General features: G+C 44.2%; 1 non-coding gene across 1 annotated transcript; it reads left to right on the top strand.

Moving 5' to 3' along the window:
- The first annotated feature begins 20,046 nt into the window (after positions 1-20,046).
- On the top strand, positions 20,047-20,121 carry Trnal-caa. The gene has a single exon. It is a non-coding gene; the product is annotated as a tRNA-Leu (tRNA).
- Positions 20,122-24,204: the final 4,083 nt, after the last annotated feature.

Raw genomic sequence — 24,204 nt, 5'->3', positions numbered from 1 at the left:
AAGAATGTGGCCTACTTACAAGTTTACCACACTCACGTCACAGGGCAATCTAGCTAAAAGAGAATAATCCCGTGAACACCTAATTACGAAGAACAATCATGTATTAAAGTAGTCTACATAAAATATGCTCCTCTTTTATTTTGTTGATGGGCATGGCACTGATATAAAAGTTCTGAACCTAAACTGATTTAACTCAGTAGATAATTATAAGGTAATAAAATTGGAGTTCTGTTTGCACTAGAGATAGACAATTTATAATTCCAGTGTTTCAAGTTAGTTACATTGTCCATAGATCATTTGAACGATTATTTTAGCGAAATTGTCTGGAAGGGGTCAGTTTGCAGGATATTTATAAATGGTTACTGTTAACATTAATGGTCACATTATTATTGCCGTTAAGTAGAAATTCGTCAGTGGAATTTAAGGAGTTGTCCGGGGGAAAGGATTTGAAGTTACAGTTAAAGCTTGCTATGTTATTGGGCAAAGGATCGAAGATTTTTGTTGTTGCATATTGAGCACTTCTCTGGGCCACTGATAATTTTAATAATGGGTAATAAACGTCTAGTGTTTTACGTATGCACATCAGTTTTCTGTTTAAATCGTGATACATTATTTATAGCGAATTTAATTACCGAACAATATGCATTGTGATAGCGCCTATATCCCTAAAGAGGTGCCTACATGAGGTCCGTGGGTCAACACCACATATTATTCTTACTGCCCCACCTTTGTGCTATCGATATGTTCTTTCTAAGTCATGAGTTATACCCAAAAAGATATTCCATAAGACATTGTTGAGTGGAAATAGCAAAATCTGTCAGGAGGTTGATTCGTTTCTTTCCCATATTAGAAATTACATGGAGATGAAAAGTAGCTGAACTTAATTGCTTGAGAAGCTCAGTAATATGCTGTTCAACTTTTCATCAACTTGTAGACATAAAAATTTGGATCACTCTACTCTATTTAATTTCACCTATTCATGTGCTATATCAATTTTTGATACGATTCTCTTTGTTGTACAGAGCTAAATATAGTGGTCTTTTTTTAATTTAGAGAAAGTCAATTTTCTGAGAACCACGTTACGATTTTTGGAACATATCATTTATCACTTCAGATGCTTTCTCTCTAACGGGATTTATAATGTCAGTAGTATCGTCTGCAAAAAGTACTAATCCTGCTTTTTGAATGTTAAGTAGAAGGTCATTCACATATGTAAGGGATAGGAGTGGGACCAAAATTGATCCCTACAGAACGTTTTTGTGATTTTTTCCAAACAATAAAAATTTTCTACCTATCTGACATCATTTGAATTATTCAGCACAACCTTTTGAATTTTAATTGTCAAATAGTATTCAAACCATTTGTGTGTAAAGCCGCAAGTTCAATAAAAATTGAGTTTTCTAAGAGAGTAACATAATCTACAGAATCAAATACATTGGAAAGATCACAAAAAAAACCAAATGGTGAAATTTTATTATTTAGGACTTATATTATTTCACGTATGAATGTATTACTAGCATTCTCAGTTGAGCAACCATTCTACAATCCAAACTGTGATATGCTAGATGAATTGTCTCCACTTAAATGTGAGATTAGTCTTGAGTACATTACTTTTTCGATTATCTTGGAAAAAAATGTCAGTAAGGAAATTGGATGATAATGGTTTAGTCTATCTTGTCACACTTCTTACAATTGCTTGTTTTAACCTGTCTGGAAAAAAAATCCCTGTGTCAGTGATGCATTAAGTTGGAACAAATTTTCAGAATTCTGTTCGAAATTCCATCTACACCACACAACGTTTCATATTTTTAGAACTTTTATAGTTCCTTTAATTTCAGTGAAGGATGTTTGTACTACTTCTATTTGTTTTAAGTTTTGTGGGATGACAATTTTAATATATTCTCTTGTTTTTTAAACTGAACTGCTTAATCCTACTTTAGCTGCTACATTTAGAAAGTGATTGTTAAAAATATTTGCAACTTGTTGACTATCAGTCACAACATTGTCATTTAGTTTAATTGTAGTGGTATCTTGTACATTGACTGGCTCCACCATCTCCCTTTTATCTATTTCCGTCTGGATGTGCATACTTCTGGAGATTTAAATGATTTAACTCAACATTCTATAGTATTTTCTATAGTATGCAAGTAATGCCGGATTTTGACTTATTCTGGCCTTACCATAAATTTCCGTTCCCCTCTTACAAGAGATTTTAATTCTCTCACCTATCCACGGCTTCCTTGTCTTTTTTTAAACATTTTTTAATGTCCTGTTCAGCACTCTACGCTCAGTGATTTGCGAATTTCCTAAAACGCACTACTTAGTGACCATTTTTTCGCGTGCCTAAAATTTCCACTCAATCGATTTGTCGCCAACACTGGTCAATAGTATAATTTTGTAGTGCCTTCCATACTCCCTCCAGCAATAGGATGCGTAACTCAGGACCTACGTCAAAGGCTGCCTAGCAACGACAGGCCGTACTTTCCCCGCCGGCGCGATTCCACCTTCGTGGGGAATAACTCTCTCAGCGTCATGTTGGCAGTCCACCAGCCATCGTAATAAAATCACACCCAGTGGTGTTTTTGGTACGTTTTCTGAAGACTTTGTTTGCAGCCAGAGCCTATGCTTTTGCAGACCCAGAGCAGCACTTCTCTTAAATCACTTACGCCACCAGGAGAGTTTTTCTCGTAAACCTGAAGGCACAGTGTACAGCCAGTAGGTTAGACTGGAGGAACAGTATGGCTTGCTTTTGTAACACTGCGCCTCTGACCCGCTGTATTGTCCTCGGTCCAGGTGGTCTGTGGCGTGGCTCCGGCCTGGTGACTGTGCGCCGCCTACTTAACGTCCCGATATTTTGCTTTCCTTCAGCCATGAGTTCACTGTCCACAAGGACAGCACGCCGCCTCATGCTTCCCAAGGGAACGAACCCCTTAGTGTAGTGGTTTCCAAACTTTCTGAGGACGTAAGTGTAATCAAATGTTAGGTATCGTGCAGACTCCCCCTCCTTCTCCCACCATCATCAACAATACTGAGTAGACCCTAAGTAAACTTTAGAATGAAAATTGAATTTTCTTTGAATACTTATTTTTAAAATGATGAAAGATAAATGATTTAGTGTTTGTTGAAATTTTATTACACCACGAACTAATGAGTCGATGAGACTATTTGTAATGTTTATTTCTAATAATCTTTTTCTATAGAATGATGAAGCAACTCTAAATGCACTGCGAGTGATGCCTACAACTCCTTCTCAGAAAAGAAAGCTCATTATCGACGCTGAGGATAGACACTTGCTACAAAACATGCTTCCTCTGCATCACTTTCCTCCCTGGTGACACTTTCTTCATACATGTCGTTTACCTCCATTTAAAACTAACAAAGTTAAAATGTGTACACTATACCTATACTTTGCAAATAATTTCATTATTGCACTTCCTACCTCTGAACTAACAGAAATTGGCAGACTTCAAGCTGCCATTATTTTTTTATCTGACCGCCGCGATCGCCTCCATCGCCACCGCCACCGCCACCGCCACCGTCACCACCACCACCACCACAACAACAACAAAAGCAGCAGCAGCAGCATAAACAGCAACAACTGCACTGTGCAGAACCGACAGCAATGTATCAGATGCATGGTATGCAGTACAATGTACCTGTGTAGTTGGTGGACTATGTGAAGAAGATTTAGTTCATATACTCGTTTCTCAAGCTGTACCTTCCACCTCACTGTGTCAAACGTTAATGCGAGTATTTGAAGGAAAGGTAGTTATTGGTAATTTATGTAATCAGTGTTCAGTTTTATGAAGTAAGATGTGAACGAAACGCAATAGAACTTTTTTGTTTTTTACCTGTCGAAGAATCTCATTTTACCATTCGAGGGGTAATTACCCCCAGTTTTGAAACCACTACTGCAGTTGCTTTTCGGTCTCCCTGGGGCTTGACCACCCTGACAACTCATCACATGCCTCTACACAGCTTTATACGGCAAGTACGAAATCCCTTCAGAGTAGAAAACCATAGAGAGTATGAAACTTCCTGACAGATTAAAACTGTGCGCCGGACCGAGACTCGAACTCGGGACCTTTGCCTTTCGCGGGCAAGTGCTCTACCAGCTGAGCTACCCAAGCACGACTCACGCCCCGTCCTCACAGCTTTACTTCTGCCAGTATCTCGTCTCCTACCTTCCAAACTTGCCCGCGAAAGGCAAAGGCCCCGAGTTCGAGTCTCGGTCCGGCACACACTTTTAATCTGCCAGGAAGTTTCATATCAGCGCACACTCCACTGCAGAGTGAAAATCCCATTCATATAGAGTTAGTATGCTTCTCGTAATCACTGCCATATCCCTCCTCAAGATTATATGTGCAGCTGACGCTTTTGGCTATCATTAACCTACTAATCCGTGCCATCACCGCTTACATGGATGAGATGTGATTAGCTGGAATGGTTAGTCACCACTCATGACTCTCTCCTCGCATTTAAAATTTTGACAGACTGTGAGATACTGAAAAACTGTTAGTGTGGCGTCTCCTCAGCAAAGTTTTTGAAGGTCTTTTCGTCCTCGTAAAATGTTCGATATTATCTTCTTAATGGACTGGTGAAGGATAAGAGAAAGGAGTACACATTTTATTCTTGCCATTACAAGAAAAACTAAAATATATGAATGAAAATTATTCATTCACACTCTGGGGAACACCCTTTCCATCCATTCACACACAATACTGGGCAGGTTGGTGAAGGCGGTTTACCTGATGTTGCAGAAGGCATTTCCATCTCACAAACATCTCTCAAGCAAAAATCTAAGTAAGATATGAAAACGAAATAAAACTCTCCCCAGTAGTTCTCATTTTAGTGGAAGAGAAAATTTAGTACTACAAAATGTATACTTTCCATTTCCTCAAAACATTTAGTAGTACTCAGTATCACAATATCCTCATGTTTCTCAACAGATAAAAGGTTGTTGACGTAAGATCCATCAACACTTACCTCACATCAGAACATTTTTTATAAAAACTATATCTGTACATCAATTACATTTACATCACCAATATAAAAAGTTACATGAATAAACACAACGGAACGCCATCATAACATTACATATTATGTACTCATATCAGAACATGGATTATATTTTATCTGACCAATGTTTAAGTGTCTGAAATCAACATTAAGCTGATGACATATATATCTACCTGCAAAAGAGCATGGCATAACGTAAACAGTCTATCAGCTATGTCTAAATATGTGTAACCTGAAATGTGAGTGTTAGCTGAAAACATAAATATAGATTTTAAACATTTTAGCCGTTTTATATGAGCACCCTGCGTCATATCATTGTTAGATACCAATACTAATCTAAAGTCATATACATCTATCTATAAAAGAACATGACACTAACAGCCATGCAGTGAATGCACTCCAAAGACATAAATGTCGGTTGTGAGCTCTGCAACATCCATGTACTAATTTATATTTACGTGACAAACCCTATTTCTAGGGCTATATTTTAATTTTGACAAATGGATCGATGCCGACATTTGTAAAAATGGCGATGATACATCAGTCCATACTAATGTTAAATTGACACCTTCTGAAGAAGACAAATTTAAATTTGTTGAAACCTAGGTAAAGAATTCTTTATCCATTGCAACTGGTCGGCTGTTTATAATTTTATTACATAAATGTTTGTTAAATATCATAGTAACCTCGATTTTCTATTTAACTCTGCATCCGAATAGCATTATAAATTCCCCAGGCGATATAAGATGGTTGAGGTCAAGTGGGTCACAAATCTACAACAAATTATATGTTTAAATTGTGGTGTATAATATTAATTGAATCAAAGACCCTTAATTTATAGATACGATATCAGTGTTGACTCAGTAATTTGTGTGTGTGTCTCTTTCTCTATTATGCCACAAACCTTTACAAGAAAAATGCGTCAAACGGGTAGCTGATTGCATTGTTGTTACATTTAGACAGATCATATAACAAAATATATTACATACAGTATTTCCGAAGTAATCAGTTCGTTAGAAACAAAAAAACAGCACAAGATTCACAGTAGAGCAGAACATTCTGTATCCATCTACAATGAAGATCACTGACATCCACAGTAGTTATAGTATGCTCACATTTACTTGCAAAAACGTTTATGTAACACTGTCACGTGAATGTCTGTGGGGGAATGAGGTTCTGTCTTTGGGGTGGGGGTGGGGGGGGGGGGGGGAGGCAGATTCTAGTCGCTCGTCGACAGCTGTCCTGCTCGAATTCAGTCGCCACAGTAGTGTGGATGAGGAGGTGTCATCCTTCCTTCCTTCATGGCAACGGCTCATCTCGAAGAAAGGATTCCTTCAGCTTATACGTCAACAGCTGTGGAGAAGCAAGGTCCCACAGGAGGGGACAGCATTACTGTCTTCGTTTGCGCCTGAGTAGCATGGCAAGGTAAGAGCAAGAGTCTGCATATTGTCACTTGCCTAGTGTGGTCGTATATGGAGCCCATCTACACTCTTTTATCTATTGGAGTTGGTGCCTTTGCTATGTACACTACTGGCCATTAAAATTTCTACACTAAGAAGAAATGCAGATGATAAACGGGTATTCATTGGACAAATATATTATACTAGAACAGACATGTGATTACATTTTCACGCAATTTGGGTGCATAGATCCTGAGAAATCAGTACCCAGAACAACCACCTCAGGCCGTAATAACGGCCTTGATACACCTGGGCAGTGAGTCAAACAGAGCATGGATGCCGTGTACAGGTACAGCTGCCCATGCAACTTCAACATGATACCACAGTTCATGAAGAGTAGTGACTGGCGTGTTGTGGCGTGCCAGTTGCTCGGCCACCATTGAACAGACGTTTTCAATTAGTGAGAGATCTGGAGAAATTGCTGGCCAGAGCAGCAGTCGAACATTTTCTGTACCCAGAAAGGCCCGTACAGGACCTGCAACATGCGGTCGTGCATTATCCTGCTGAAATGTAGGGTTTGGCAGTGATCAAATGAAGGGTAGAGCCACGGGTCGTAACACATCTGAAATGCAACGTCTACTGTTCAAAGTGCCGTCAATGCGAACAAGAGGTGACCGAGACGTGTAACCAATGTCGCCCCATAGCATCACGCCTGGTAATACGCCAGTATGGCGATGACGAATACACGCTTCAAATGTTCGTTCACGGCGATGTCGCCAAACACGGATGCGACAATCGTGATGCTGTAAACAGAACCTTGATTCATCCGAAAAAATGACGTTTTGACATTCGTGCACCCAGGTTCGTCGTTGAGTACACTATCGCAGGCGCTCCTGTCTGTGATGCAGCGTCAAGGGTAACCCCTTCCATGGTGTCCGAGCTGATAGTCCAAGCTGCTGTAAACGTCGTCGAACTGTTCGTGCAGATGGTTGTTGTCTTGCAAACGTCCTCATCTGTTGACTCAGGGATCGAGACGTGGCTGCACGATCCGCTACAGCCATGCGGATAAGATGCCTGTCATCTCGACTGCTAGTGATACGAGGCCGTTGGGATCCAGCACGGCGTTCCATATTACCCTCCTGAACCAACCGTTTCCATATTCTGCTAACAGTCATTGGATCTCGAACAACGCTAGAAGCAATGTCGCGATACGATAAACCGCAATCGCGATAGGCTACAATCCGACCTTTATCAAAGTCGGAAACGTGATGGTACGAATTTCTCCGAGGCATCACAACAACGTTTCACCACGCAACGCCGGTCAACTGCTGTTTATGTATGAGGAATCGATTGGAAACTTTCTTCATGTCAGCACGTTGTAGGTGTCGCCACCGGAGTCAACCTTGAGTGAATGCTCTGAAAAGCTAATCATTTGTATATCACAGCATCTTCTTCCTGTCGGTTAAATTTCGCGTGTGTAGCACGTAATGTTCGTGGTGTAGCAATTTTAATGGCCAGTAGTTTAAATGCGAAAGATTCTGAAAGACTCACAGGAGAGCAAATATAGAGAGATATAGCAAGAGTAGCGCTACCTGGCGATGTAATTCTCAACTGGTCCCTTCACAACAAATTGTGGACAATTGGGCGGCCTCATGGCCTAGTTTCACTGCTCACGACGTCTGTCAAGTGGATGGGCGCAGTGCTGTTTGGCAGCCAGCTGTCCTGAAGTTCACTTCACGCCTCCTTCTCGTGCTTCCCTCATGTATGCCTGGCGCTGAAATACCATCACATACAGTCCATCTATCATTCTCTCCGCCTCTAGTCTGCTTGGTACTCATAATACAAATGTCGCTTACGTACCCATTGTGACGCCCTGCTAAACCCGCAGGACAGGAAAAGTAGTAGGCATTGTGGAAGAGGGCCAGAATGAGTGGCTGTCAGTTACACTCCAATATAACACTTTATGATCTTTTGAACAGGGTGGATAGCAATGTGCGTCTGTTTGCTGATGATGCTGTGGTGTACGGGAAGGTGTCGTCGTTGAGTGACTGTAGGAGGATACAAGATGACTTGGACAGGATTTGTGATTGGTGTAAAGAATGGCAGCTAACTCTAAATGTAGATAAATGTAAATTAATGCAGATGAATTGGAAAAAGAATCCCGTAATGTTTGAGTACTCCATTAGTAGTGTAGCGTTTGACACAGTCACTTCGATTAAATATTTGGACGTAACATTGCAGAGCGATATGAAGTGGGACATGCATGTAATGGCAGTTGTGGGGAAGGCGAATAGTCGTCTTCGGTTCATTGGTAGAATTTTGGGAAGATGTGGTTCATCTGTAAAGGAGACCGCTTATAAAACACTAATCCGACCTATTCTTGAGTACTGCTGGAGCGTTTGGGATCCCTATCAGGTCGGATTAAGGGAGGACATAGAAGCAATTCAGAGTCGGGCTGCTAGATTTGTTAGTGGTAGGTTTGATCATCACGCGAGTGTTACGGAAATGCTTCAGGAACTAGGGTGGGAGTCTCCAGAGGAAAGGACGCGTTCTTTTCGTGAATCGCTACTGAGGAAATTTAGAGAACCAGCATTTGAGGCTGACTGCAGTACAATTTTACTGCCGCCAACTTACATTTCGCGGAAAGACCACAAAGATAAGATAAGAGAGATTAGGGCTCGTACAGAGGCATATAGGCAGTCATTTTTCCCTCGTTCTGTTTGGGAGTGGAACAGGGAGAGAAGATGCTAGTTGTGGTACGAGGTACCCTCCACCACGCACCGTGTGGTGGATTGCGGAGTATGTATGTAGATGTAGATTTGGTTGCCCAAACATTACAGCGCAACTTCTAAGCTTGACTATCGACAGAAAACGTCTTTAATCTAAAACGGCTGAAGGCCCATGAATTAAATACAACTGGTATATTTTTTCTCTTTTTTGAGACAGAAGGCTCTAGGCTTTAACCTTAGATAGTATTTAAGGCCAAGTGATGTAAGACTTGACTAATCAGATACATCAAGTTTTTTTAAAAGCGGCTGAAGGCCGGTAAATTTAAAACAACTAACCTTTCAATAGGCAGAGGATGCAAGCTTTATGACCAATAAGATACCTTACTCCAAAATGACTGAAGGCGTTTAAAAAATCTTGCAACCAGTTTTCCAAGGCAGAAGGCCCAAAGTTTTTAACCTTAAATAGTATTTAAGCCCGAGTGATGTAAGACTTGATAAGCAAGAATCCAAAATTTTAAAGTGGCTAAAGACGCATCCTTTTAAGAACAATACAACTACGATAAATTTCCAACAGGCCGAAGGCCCACAGCTTTATCTTGAAATAATGTAATACTTGATAAGTAAGAACCTTAAAACTTAAAGCAGCTGAGGGCCCATGCTTTTAAAAAACAATACAACTTCAATAACTTTTCAACAGGCAGAAAGTACACAGCTTTATCTTCTAAAAGGTAATACCTCATAAGTAGGATCCTTAAAACTTAAAGCAGCCGAAGGCAGATGCTTTTAGAAACAATACACTACAATAAATTTTCAACACGCAGAAAGCCCACAGCTTTGTCTTCCAAAAGGTAATACTTTATAAGTAAGATCCTTAAAACTTAAAGCGGCTGAAGGTCGATGCTTTAAAACAATACAATAAATTTTCAACAGGCAGAGGGCCCAAGCTTTATCTTCAGGCAATGTAACTTGCCCAATTTACAAAAAGTTACTTTTAAAAAGGCTGAAGGCCTTTGATTTTGAAAACTCAATTACAAGCATACAAATTCAAACCATCGGCTATGATCAATTAAAAATACAAAATTATACGTCAACAGGAAAGGCAATATAGGCAACGGCGCTCAGAAGTTTCCAGGGGGCTCGGTCTGCCCTTGAAATCGTAACGTTCGCTTAAGTGAGACAAGAAGTCGGCCCAACTACACTCGGTCCGCCGGCATCACAACCAAGAGACAGTCAGGGATCTACCGACAAGACGACATGCTAACCACCGACCAGTACACGATAATTCCAAAGTCAAAACGTTACATACATAGCCACCCACAACCAAAAATACATTAAGTTGTCAAAAACTACACACCATTTTGGACAGTCACAACAGGTGAGGAAAGGACACTGCCGGAATTTAAATCAGCGACCAGGGCAGGTAATCGGAACACTAAAAGCCAGAAGCCAGAAAATTCCGCTGGTGCACCTAAATTTCAAACCGACATACATAGTTAATTCTACCACATGGCGGCTAAATCTTCACCAACTTGAACACTCGCTGTTGCTCCCAGGAATACCGCCAACAGCAAACCACCAACCAAGGGGACAACGTGAACAGACGTGGCTTCGGTAATTAAATCACCACTCAACTTTCGTGTCCTGGGTCGGTGAGCCACGAACTCTGTAGCACTCGGAACAGCCCCCACACGCTCCGACACTGCATAGAGACCGCCAGCGGACGCGGCCGACGGTGCTGCACGGAGACTTGCTTGCTGATCCGCTCCAACCGATGGACTCCCTGCACACCGCCAAGCTGGAACTACACTCCTGGAAATGGAAAAAAGAACACATTGACACCGGTGTGTCAGACCCACCATACTTGCTCCGGACACTGCGAGAGGGCTGTACAAGCAATGATCACACGCACGGCACAGCGGACACACCAGAAACCGCGGTGTTGGCCGTCGAATGGCGCTAGCTGCGCAGCATTTGTGCACCGCCGCCGTCAGTGTCAGCCAGTTTGCCGTGGCATACGGAGCTCCATCGCAGTCTTTAACACTGGTAGCATGCCGCGACAGCGTGGACGTGAACCGTATGTGCAGTTGACGGACTTTGAGCGAGGGCGTATAGTGGGCATGCGGGAGGCCGGGTGGACGTACCGCCGAATTGCTCAACACGTGGGGCGTGAGGTCTCCACAGTACATCGATGTTGTCGCCAGTGGTCGGCGGAAGGTGCACGTGCCCGTCGACCTGGGACCGGACCGCAGCGACGCACGGATGCACGCAAAGACCGTAGGATCCTACGCAGTGCCGTAGGGGACCGCACCGCCACTTCCCAGCAAATCAGGGACACTGTTGCTCCTGGGGTATCGGCGAGGACCATTCGCAACCGTCTCCATGAAGCTGGGCTACGGTCCCGCACACCGTTAGGCCGTCTTCCGCTCACGCCCCAACATCGTGCAGCCCACCTCCAGTGGTGTCGCGACAGGCGTGAATGGAGGGACGAATGGAGACGTGTCGTCTTCAGCGATGAGAGTCGCTTCTGCCTTGGTGCCAATGATGGTCGTATGCGTGTTTGGCGCCGTGCAGGTGAGCGCCACAATCAGGACTGCATACGACCGAGGCACACAGGGCCAACATCCGGCATCATGGTGTGGGGAGCGATCTCCTACACTGGCCGTACACCACTGGTGATCGTCGAGGGGACACTGAATAGTGCACGGTACATCCAAACCGTCATCGAACCCATCGTTCTACCATTCCTAGACCGGCAAGGGAACTTGCTGTTCCAACAGGACAATGCACGTCCGCATGTATCCCGTGCCATCCAACGTGCTCTAGAAGGTGTAAGTCAACTACCCTGGCCAGCAAGATCTCCGGATCTGTCCCCCATTGAGCATGTTTGGGACTGGATGAAGCGTCGTCTCACGCGGTCAGCACGTCCAGCACGAACGCTGGTCCAACTGAGGCGCCAGGTGGAAATGGCGTGGCAGGCCGTTCCACAGGACTACATCCAGCGTCTCTACGATCGTCTCCATGGGAGAATAGCAGCCTGCATTGGTGCGAAAGGTGGATATACACTGTACTAGTGCCGACATTGTGCATGCTCTGTTGCCTGTGTCTATGTGCCTGTGGTTCTGTCAGTGTGATCATGTGATGTATCTGACCCCAGGAATGTGTCAATAAAGTTTCCCCTTCCTGGGACAATGAATTCACGGTGTTCTTATTTCAATTTCCAGGAGTGTATAAGCACCAGACCAAAGATGGTATACGGTGCAAAGATCGGTACACACAGCTGCTGCCACACGTAGAAAGAGAAAGAACTACGACATAACCGCAATAACTGCGGGAAACCAAACACAGAGTTTGTTATTGGTTAATGAGTCTTTTAGATGTACAACCAATTTTTACATAAGTGCAATTTCCTCCTCACGCATTCCAGGTTACTTCCTTTATGTTTAACCACATCTTAGTCATATAAGGGAAGTTATTCTTTGATACCATGGCTGGTATTCCCCTTCTATATGACGGTCTATATATTTTCACCTTTTCTCTTTTCATTACATTAAGCCTCCAGTCACTCCCGTATTATCCTCATTGTTGTCGTTCAGGAGCAACTAGCTCATTCTTTGCAAACATAATATTAAAAAAAATCATCCTACTATACACTATTCTGCAACTTTATTTTCTCGCTTTACCTTTTAGCGACGTAGTCTAGCGGGATACTCTCTTTCATTACACAAATGGCCATTGTGAAATGTGAGGAGAGCAGCCATAATAGATCTGGGATCTGTTATGGCTGTTCTCCTCGCATTTCACAATTGTCATTTCTGTAGACATGGACAGTGGATATGCTTCTCCAATCATTCTCCCCCTTCTCTCCATCATGAGTATTACGGCTTATACTTATATGTAACTAAGAAAACAAATAAACAAACGCATATATTTATTAACCTAATGGACTATCATATACCGATTTTACTCATTTGGTGGAATGTACATTCGTTCACATTGCTTCTAAGTGCATTTGTCATTTAATCCTTCACTTCCCTAGACTATTTTTAAGGAAGAACACTTGTTCCCTATACTGGGCAATTGCTTCATTGCAACGTACACACTAATATCCTCGCTTGTTTCTATGTTATATTAACAATTCAACACTTGCTGCCTAGATGTATAACACTTCATTTAGCCTCAAGTATCATGTCCTCGTATTCACGTGGCGTGGACACATACGCAATGGTCTTCCTCCCTTTCGCTTTGTAAACATCAGACCAATTCCAGGTTTTCCCTAAGTCATGTGTATCCCTTTAAATGTGAGTTCTCCATCTCCTCTCTTATGATATCATCCATCCTACTATATGGTCTTGTAATCCTCCCTGCATCATATACCCACTTAATACGCTACTGGCCATTAAAATTGCACACCAAGAAGAAATGCAGATGATAAATGAGTATTCATGGGACAAATACATTATACTAGAACTGACATGTGATTTCATTTTCACGCAATTTGGGTGCATAGATCCTGAGAAATCAGTACCCAGAACAACCACATCTGGCCGTAGTAACGGCCTTGATACGCCTAGGCATTGAGTCAAACAGAGCTTGGATGGATTGTACAGGTACAGCTCCCCATGCAGCTACAACACGATACCACAGTTCATCAAGAGTAGTGACTGGCGTATTGTGACGAGCCAGTTGCTCGGCCACCATTGACCAGACGTTTTCAATTGGTGAAACATCTGGAGAATGTGCTGGCCAGGGCAGCAGTCGAACATTTTCTGTACCCAGTAAGGCCCGTACAGCACCTGCAACATGCCGTCGTGCATTATCCTGCTGAAATGTACGGTTTAGCAGGAATCGAATGAACGGTAGAGCCACGGGTCGTAACACATCTGAAATGTAACGTCCATTGTTCAAAGTGCAGTCAATGCGAACAAGAGGTGACCGAGACATGTAACCAATGGCACCCCATACCATCACACCAGGTGATACGCCAGTATGGCGATGCCGAATACATGCTTCCAACGTGCGTTCACCGCGATGTCGCCAAACGCGGATGCGACAATCATGATGCTGTAAACAGAACCTGGATTCATCCGAAAAAATGACGTTTTGCCATTCGTGCACCCAGGTTAGGTTCGTCGTTGAGTACACCATCGCAGGCGCTCCCGTCTGTGATGCAGCGTCAAGGGTAACCGCAACCATAGTCTCCGAGCTGATAGTCCATGCTGCTGCAAACGTCATTGAACTGTTCGTGCAGATGGTTGTTGTCTTGTTGACTCAGGAATCAAGATGTGGCTGCACGATCCGTTACAGCCATGCGGATATGATGCCTGTCATCTCGACTGCTAGTGATACGAGGCCGTTGGGATCCAGCACGGCGTTCCGTGTTACCCTCCTGAACCCACCGATTCCATATTCTGCTAACAGTCATTGGATTTCGACCAACGCGAGCAGCAATGTCGCGATACGATAAACCGCAATCGCGATAGACTACAATCCGACCTTTATCAAAGTCGGAAATGTGATGGTATGCATTTCTCCTCCTAACACGAGGCATCACAACAACGTTTCACCAGGCAACGGCGGTCAACTGCTGTTTCTGTGTGAGAAATGGGTTGGAAACTTTCCTCATGTCAGCACGTTGTAGGTATCGCCAATGGCCCCAACATTTTGTGAATGCTCTGAAAAGCTAGCATTTTCATATCACAGCATCTTCTTCACGTCGGTTAAATTTCGCGTCTATAGCACGTCATCTTCGTGGTGTAGCAATTTTAATGGCCAGTAGTGTATTCATCATTCTTACATATTATAGTTACTTTTGTCATATACCCAGAGCCACACACTCTACTCACAAGTTGATCTCCTCTTTCCAAACGTCAACATTTACACCCACTCAGATAATAAAACGTGAATGACCACACATCACGCTAACAAATTAATTACTGCTCATGACCCCAAAGGCTTTGTTCTCACTACTTCGTCATTCTCTAAGAGATTTAATATTGCTAATAGGGTATTTTTCTCCATTTTTTACAGTGTTGAATGCCTCCACCTCCACGACATTGGTATGGATAACGCGTCGAATCTTCACTGCTCCATAACATAGCAGAAAGAATTTGACACATTGCCTTCTGTCTCCTTGATAGTCTATACGGCTGTATCAAAACCTTACACCGTAGGAAACACTAAAACCAACCACAAGTTTTCTTGAAATGATTTTATTACACCATTACTAGTATCGGGACTGAGCCCATCGTCAGATGGTAGAGTCGACTTCTTTACCAGTTAAATTAAAAAAAAATTGTGAAGCATCTTTCGTAAACTATGCAGCACAAAAATTTTATCATCATCTTATGATGGGCTCAGGCCCGAAGCCAGTAATGATATAATAAAATCATTTCAAGAAAACTTGTGCCTCGTTGCAGTATTTCCTATAGTATAATTTACGAAAAGAGTTGTGGTGTTCTCCAATCAAAATGGATAAAATAATGTCTCATAACCTTCTGATCTACTTCACAGTTCCATGTCTTTGTATTTCTATTCATTCTATCCTTCCACTTTGGTGCTGATGTTTTGATCTTCTAAGGGGCCGAATCAATGACTTCCTTATATCGCTAGTTTTGTCTGTTTGGAAACTTTACCACCTTTGAAATCTTATTTGCTGCTGTCTTATTCTTCGGCACCATCATCGAAGTGAATCATTTCCTTCATATAGTACAAACTACATTGGTTTTCTTTACTTCATCGTCCTTAGTTTCTGTTAATCCTACCAGGACAAGAGATAGTGAATTAGACACAGTATTCAATACCCCAGGCATGTACAGTCATACTCAAAAGTATCCGAACGACCTGAATTGCATTTCGCCTGATTCAAATACAACCCTCATAACGCAGCTGTCTAGCAGGTCCTCTAATCGCTCCTCGGCACAGTCGTTTGACTATTGAAAATGGTTCCAGCAAATCACTACTAGAAAACACTACTCTGTATCGCAATAACTCAAGATGTAATGTAATACCACGATACTACAAATATCAAGGAACACCTTATCACAGATAAGACTGTCCTTAAGGCTTGTAAGCTCACATTTATTACAATAAATGACATACCTGAAATGTTACCACTCTCATTATTACGTCAGATAGGTAATATACGTAGTAACTTCGTCGTATTCATGATTTCCTCTTCAAAGTAACATACCGTACTTATTATTTAACACAAAATGACATTAAAAAAGTTTTTCACGAGCTGCTAGATGAGGATATGTGTAACTTCAAATGACACAACGAACCGTCACGTTCTGCATATGGATTCAACCCAGGTCATACAGACTAAGCAAAGATTTCGTGACTGACGGAAACTAACAGCCGTTCCTGACTAGGCATACAGAGAGTGATATACCTCGATTTAAGACAGTATCAGTTAGGAAATATCAACTTTAAATTACATAATGTACACATTTTTAACGGACGCGAATTCCTACCCAGCATCTATTGTCCCTGTTAACAAACTACGAGAGATGTTAAATATTTCTTCTTCACAAATAACTTACTTGAAATGCCGTGAGGCAAAGCTTTGTGTTGGACAGGGATTCGAACCCAGAACCTAATCGGATTGTTATCAAAGCACAATTAACTGTGACATATCGGATTTTCTCGGCAGTAGCAAGATGTTTTAATTGAAATGACGAGACGAAACATTAATTTTTTCCTTCCCAGGACTCCAATCCGGAACCTATCGCTGCTGTGTTCCAGAGAAAACAAATGTTAAATATCGGTTTGTTGCACCAGCAGTGACGTGTGAACATGTTTGAATTAGAAATAATATGACGAAGAGTTCAGTGCTGACTGGTAATCGAATCCCACACATATCGTTGTCGACTGCACACAAAGAGACGTCGGCTACCGAATTTTTCTCCACCAGTAGCTCGAACTTAACATCCTTGAACTTAAAGGGATCTCGCAAATATTTCTGTGTCTCACTGGGAGGCAAAAACGTCAGATATCGTTAATGTTGACAACGAACGAAAATATACTAAAAATCAAAATTGTTATTCACCAGCAGATACGTGTTCTCATGCTATAGCTTGATAATACATAATGAAAACCTTAGTGCCGGGCCAGGATTCGAACCCATTCACGCGCAATATGTGGAGATCTTGAGGAATCTGCGGTTTTGAACAAACAACAAATGGCAGTCAAGCTGTATTGCCAGGAAGGAATCAAATTCCGCGCTAAGGGCGGTCTGAGTTGCATTCCCAGTTCAGAACCAATTTTATCGACGTCCAGAAGCACAAAGAAAAGATGGAATAAGTGTCTTGTGACCCTACATAGCGTTTGTTTCGTCACTAGAAATAAATAACTGGTATAACACAGGTTACTGGCGATAGAGTTTCTATGTGTCGCCACTCCTGACTTTATTGTGGTTCAACCTAGTGTCTACTTGGTAGAGAAGGAATATCATGTTCAATTTGAAAATCAGACCACAATGCCATTATACCTTCTTCACTTGGGATAGCCAGAAGAGAATAGAAACTGTCTCTCCCTATCAAAAGTCGTGGACACGAGTTGGAATCGAACCCGGACCATGTGTATATGAATCTATCAGCAATCCAACAAACCACCAAATCCTCTTCTCTGTCACATTTTTCTATTGTAACGCTGTTTCGCCAGACTGGATGCGAATTCTGACACACAAGCTCCCTGTAGTTGTTTTGCAGCATGTTCAGTAAATTCATTTACTTGGTCAACCGAATCGCCATGAACTGAGTCGGCTACCAAGTGCATGCATTAGACTCTATTTTGTAATCACCGAAATAAAGGCACGTAACAGCCATCTGTAGTGTTGGCAGAAGAGCCAACACTGTGTTTCTAGAGGAGGCCGAAATGCACGCGTTTAATTACACGCTGACTGGCGTGAGGTCTGGAACAGGACAATATCTTGAGAATTGCAAATAAAGTGCGTAGATGATGTAATACTTAACTTTAATCCACAATTGTAGAACATCTCTCGTTACGGTATATGCTTCATAATATTAATTATCAATTGAATACGGCGCCTTGCTAGGTCGAAGCAAATGTAGCTGAAGGCTATGCTAACTATCGTCTCGGCAAATGAGAGCGTATTTGTCAGTGAACCATTGCTATGAACGTCGGCTGTACAACTGGGGCGAGTGCCAGGACGTCTCTCTAGACCTGCCGTGTGGTGGCGCTCGGTCTGCAATTACTGACAGTGGCGACACGCAGGTCCGGCGTATACTAATGGACCGCGGGCTATTTAAAGGCTACCACCTAGCAAGTGTGGTGTCTGGCGGTGACACCACATTCCTCCCCCGCAAATCGGCGTACGGTTGTGTTATAAGGTTTCCGTCCGCCGTGGGGAGGACCCCATGTTGACGTATGCGACGAGGTGGGGAGCCTAACAACAGGCGAGGCTGTGCCACCCGCACCCGGCCATTCGGTCCGAGGGGAGCTAGGAAACGCCTAAAACCTAGTCCAGGGTGCACGCCAACATGCGGTGTATGAGCCCGTAAAGAGACAGGAGGGGCTGCAGATTCGACCTCCATCGCGGCGGGGCAGCCGACGGGCGAAGACGACATCTGGTCCGGAGCCGGCAAGAGGTCCATGTCGGAGGACAGCTGGTCACAGGAAGCGATCGGCACCGCGTGACCCAGGGAGGCGCCTGGCGGTTGCAGCGAAGCGTCCACTGCGGGCGTCACCGGCGGGAAAACAGGCGGCGGCGGCGGCGGCGCGTCGCCATGTGGCAAAATGGAAGGCAGCGTCGGTAACACCTGGGGATGAGGCGAGCCAGTAGATGGGTCCCCAGGGCGCTGACCGGACGGCACCGTCGCTGAAAGCAGACGGGGAGCGGCAGAACCCGTGCGACGACAGAGGCGCAGCTGATTGAGATGCCGACGCACCTCACCAGAGGCCCCCAAAACCAGATACATAGCGCGGCCGAGGCAGCGAAGAATGCGCCCTGCGAGCCAACGCCGTGAACCTCGATAGTTGCGATAGTATATAACGTCGCCTGGAGCAAAAGCAGGTGGCTGCCGCTGCACAGGAACCTGATGCGGCGGATGCAGCAAAGACATCAAGGTTCGATGAGGACGACCGTGCAACAACTCAGCCGACGAGCGACCATCTCGGGGCTGAGGACAAAAAGAGCAATAACGCGTCCTCCCGATAATGCGACTCTTTCAACGTCAACATCTGCTACTTGAAAGTCCGGACCAATCGTTCAGTGGCACCGTTTGACTGAGACGAAAACGGCGCAGATGTCAGATGTTGAATACCATTGGCCTTGCAGAATGACTGAAATTCTGCGGACATGAATTGTGGGCCACAGCAAATCATCACGTCGAACAAAAAGTCTCTCCTTGTGAGCAAAAAATCGGCGAACCAACGGATCCTCGATCCGTGACTTTGACAAGGGCCATTGCGTAGCAACAGAACGCAAAACGGTAGCAAGGACAAGGTCAGCAGCTGTGGCTGTAGCTACACGACGAAAATCAATTGGAAACGATTCGACCACGTCATCGGTTTCCGCATCAATGAACCTGCAAGTTTGGAAGGTAGGAGACTAGGTACTGGTAGAAGTAAAGCTGTGAGTACCGGGCGTGAGTCGTGCTTCGGTACCTCAGTTGGTAGAGCACTTGCCCGCGAAAGGCAAAGGTCCCGAGTTCGAGTCTCGGTCGGGCACACAGTTTTAATCTGCCAGGAAGTTTCATATCAGCGCACACTCCGCTGCAGAGTGAAAATCTCATTCTGGAAACATCCCCCAGGCTGTGGCTAAGCCATGTCTCCGCAATATCCTTTCTTTCAGGAGTGCTAGTTCTGCAAGGTTCGCAGGAGAGCTTCTGTAAAGGTTGGAAGGTAGGAGTAAAGCTGTGAGAACCGGGCGTGAGTCGTGCTTCGGTAGCTCAGTTGGTAGAGCACTTGCCCTCAAAAGTCAAAGGTCCCGAGTTCGAGTCTCGGTCGGGCAAACAGTTTTAATCTGCCAGGAAGTTTCATATCAGCGCACACTCCACTGCAGAGTGAAAATCTCATTCTGGGAACCTGCAAGCAAGTTCGGAAGAATCGGATACTCTATCCTCAGCAACAGGCAAACGGGACAACGCATCGGCGTTTCCTTGCTTAGCAGTGGACCGATACAAGATATCGTAGCGGTACTGCGAGAGGAAAATAGACCAGCGAATGAATTTCTGCGCTGTACGTGGAGGTACAGGCTTGTTTGGATGAAAAAGCGACGTCAAGGGTTTGTGGTCTGTGATGATGGTAAAGTGACGACCATACAAGAAATCATGGAACTTAGTAACACCAAATACGAGAGCCAAAGCTTCTTTCTCGATCTGTGAATAATTTCTTTGCGCAGACGAGAGCAATTTGGACGCAAAGGCAATAGGGCGATCATGCGAACCATCTTTGTGCGCAAGCACAGCACCGATCCCGAAATCCGATGCATCTACCATCAACAAAAGGGGTTTCCGGGGATCGAATGGCGTAAGGCAAATATTTGAAAGCAACGCCGATTTCAACTGGCGAAAGGCGCGTTCGCATTCCGTCGTCCAAACGAACGGAACACCTTTACGGCGTAAGCGATGAAGCGGAGCTGAAAGGGAAGAGGCATTGTGCACATAGCGATGGTAGTAATTTATTTTACCCAGCACACTCTGTAGCTGCTTCAAATTCTGCGGCGAAGGCAAGTCTTGTATGGCACGGAGGTGCGCTGGACTAGGATGTATGCCTTGGGCATTGATTACATGTCCCAGATATGGTAAATCACGAGCAAACAACACACATTTGTCCTTCCGCAAGCGAAGACCATGTTGCCGCAAGACCTGAAATAATGTTCTGAGATTGGCTAAATGTTCTTCTTCTGTCTTTCCAGAGATAACAATATCATCCAGATAGTTTGCTGCAGTAGGGACCGAGGCACAAATAGTTTGCAGATATTGCTGAAACAATGCAGGGGCGGATGCACACCCGAATGGCAGTCTTTTGAATCGATACAAACCAAGATGCGTGTTAACCACCAAGACGCGCTGGGATTCGTAGCCCACTAGTAGTTGCAAGTACGCATCTGCTAGGTCCAACTTCGAAAAATATTTACCCGGGCACAGTTTGTCAAAAAGATCTTCCGGGCGGGGTAAAGGATAAGTTGCAATCACTAATTGTGGATTCACTGTTGCCTTGAAGTCCGCACAAAGTCTCAATTTTCCGGAAGGTTTTGGCAAAATTACTAAGGGTGATGCCCAGAGAGAAGCCTGCACACGTTCAATCACACCTTGTGATTCCAAATCGCGTAATGTTCTTGCGACCTCATCACGCAATGTGTGGGGAACATTGCGCGCTCGGAAAAATTTCGGTTGCGCGTTTACTTTCAGTTCCAAATGTGCTTTATAGTTCTTAGCGCAACCAAGGCCCGGTGCAAAAATGTCTGCAAATTCTTCACATAGACTAGAAACACTGGCTGAAGGCACAGTCTGGTTCACTGATTTACTATAGACAAGTTAAACAACTGAAATAAATCTAAACCAAAGAAGTTCACTGCAGAAGAAGAACGAAGAACATAAAATGACGCAAGTTTTGTTTGTCCCTTGTATGTGGCAAGAAGGCTGCACTGTCCTAACACAGGGATATTCTGACCGGAATAACTATTTAACTTAACATTTGCGGCATGCAACGGAGGTGTGCCCAGTTGTTTGTACGTGTCTTTATTGATCAATGAAACTCAGCTCCGGTATCGAGCTGGAATTGGATCACATTGCCATGAATGTCCAAGTCTACAAAAAGTTTATTGTCCTACTGACGACAAGAGCGACTGTCTCGTGCAATTTGAACAGACACTGGTACAGAATCACTTGCTAATTGACGTGATTTCCGGCGACGTCGACGGACACTTTTTGTGGGACGCACACAGTCACTTTTAGAGAGAGTGGCACTGGGCGGAGTGGAATTAACTACATGAATGTCCATGGGCGAAGGTTCACGAGCCTGAGTATTCTTGGTTCGATTCCGGCGAGAAGCAAAGGGCCTGGAATGGTTGTGAGTGTCCGATCTGAGCTTTTTCTGGCAAACACTCTGAACATGTCCTTTTTTATTACAGAAGAAGCAAATAGCTTGGCGTGATGGGCAATTCTCACGCGAATGTCTAGTAGCACACCGCGGGCATGATTTCAGCACTGCATTTGCTTGCTGCCGCGGGACACATGGTTGAGAGCTTGGCGGCAACTGCGCGGACGAGTGCGAGGGCTGTTTACTGTTCCGTGCAGCTCGCCCGGCGGGCCGGTTAATGTGACACACGGCTGGCGAAGTTTCAAATGATTCCTGAGCAAAGTCAGGTGTGTCTTGCCTATCCAATATATCTATCACTTGTTGAAGGGAGGGATTGACTAGTTTCAAAAGTTGCTCCCGTATACGAACATCAGAAACGTTCTGTGCAATTGCATCACGCACCATAGTATCTGAATAAGGGAGTCCACATTCACACTCAAAAGCACAATCCCTAATAAGGCCTTGCAAAGTTGCAACCCACTCCCTATTAGTTTGACCGGCCGTACGTTTTGTAAGAAAGAAAGTATACCTTTTTGCAACTACATTGACTGATTCCTTGAAATATGCATCTAATGCAGACAAAATTTCGTCGTAGGACAGAGTTGCTACGTCGCGTCGGGGAAATAATGTCACTATCACACGGTATGTCTGGACGCCGACACATGATAATAAGTGAGGCTGCCGCTCGTTACCTTGAATTCTGTAGGCGGCGAGATGGAATCCAAATTGCGGTGACCACTCCGTCCAGCTTTCCAGAGCCGCATCGAAATGATGAAAAGGTGGTGCAACTGGGAGTTGTGGCTGCGGTAGCAGTGGAGCGGCGGCTGCCGCATCGTTTTGCATTGCACGTTGACCCTGGACGAGCTGTCCAAGGGCATCCAATAAGGCCTGCGTCTGCTGATTCTGCAAGCGATAAAATTCGGACAGTACATCTGGAGATTGTGGCGAAGCCATGACACAAGTAAATTAAGCAAGTAGAAAAAAGAAGACCCTTCTGAGACTCGTCGCCAATTTGTAGTGTTGGCAGAAGAGCCAACACTGTGTTTCTAGAGGAGGCCGAAATGCACGCGTTTAATTACACGCTGACTGGCGTGAGGTCTGGAACAGGACAATATCTTGAGAATTGCAAATATAGTGCGTAGATGATGTAATACTTAACTTTAATCCACAATTGTAGAACATCTCTCGTTACAGTACATGCTTCATAATATTAATTATCAATTGAATACGGCGCCTTGCTAGGTCGTAGCTAATGTAGCTGAAGGCTATGCTAACTATCGTCTCGGCAAATGAGAGCGTATTTGTCAGTGAACCATTGCCATGAACGTCGGCTGTACAACTGGGGCGAGTGCCAGGACGTCTCTCTAGACCTGCCGTGTGGTGGCGCTCGGTCTGCAATTACTGACAGTGGCGACACGCGGGTCCGGCGTATACTAATGGACCGCGGCCGATTTAAAGGCTACCACCTAGCAAGTGTGGTGTCTGGCGGTGACACCACACCATCTACACAGAACTGCCAACAGTGTAGGATGCAGAAATTTAAATATGTAGTGTTCCAATTGCCATGAACGTCGGCTGTACAACTGGGGCGAGTGCCAGGACGTCTCTCTAGACCTGCCGTGTGGTGGCGCTCGGTCTGCAATTACTGACAGTGGCGACACGCGGGTCCGGCGTATACTAATGGACCGCGGCCGATTTAAAGGCTACCACCTAGCAAGTGTGGTGTCTGGCGGTGACACCACACCATCTACACAGAACTGCCAACAGTGTAGGATGCAGAAATTTAAATATGTAGTGTTCCAATCCACTGGAGCTATTCTATTGCGCTATCTGTTTGTTGAAAACGTCGTGCAGTGCAAAAGAAAACTGTAACTGTCTGTCTCTCAGAAGTCTACATCCAGCCTTATGTATTACCTCACAACACTGTGGATTGCGGAAGTTGTGGAGCTGCTGTAGCTACGATTCAGGTAGTACTGTAACGGTAAGAATAGCGGACTGTAGACAAAACATCC

Source organism: Schistocerca americana, chromosome 6 (assembly GCF_021461395.2).
Source record: "Schistocerca americana isolate TAMUIC-IGC-003095 chromosome 6, iqSchAmer2.1, whole genome shotgun sequence".
Classification (NCBI taxonomy): Eukaryota; Metazoa; Arthropoda; class Insecta; order Orthoptera; family Acrididae; genus Schistocerca; species Schistocerca americana.
Note: the sequence above shows the minus strand (reverse complement) of the source record. Positions and strands in the feature narration are given on the sequence as shown.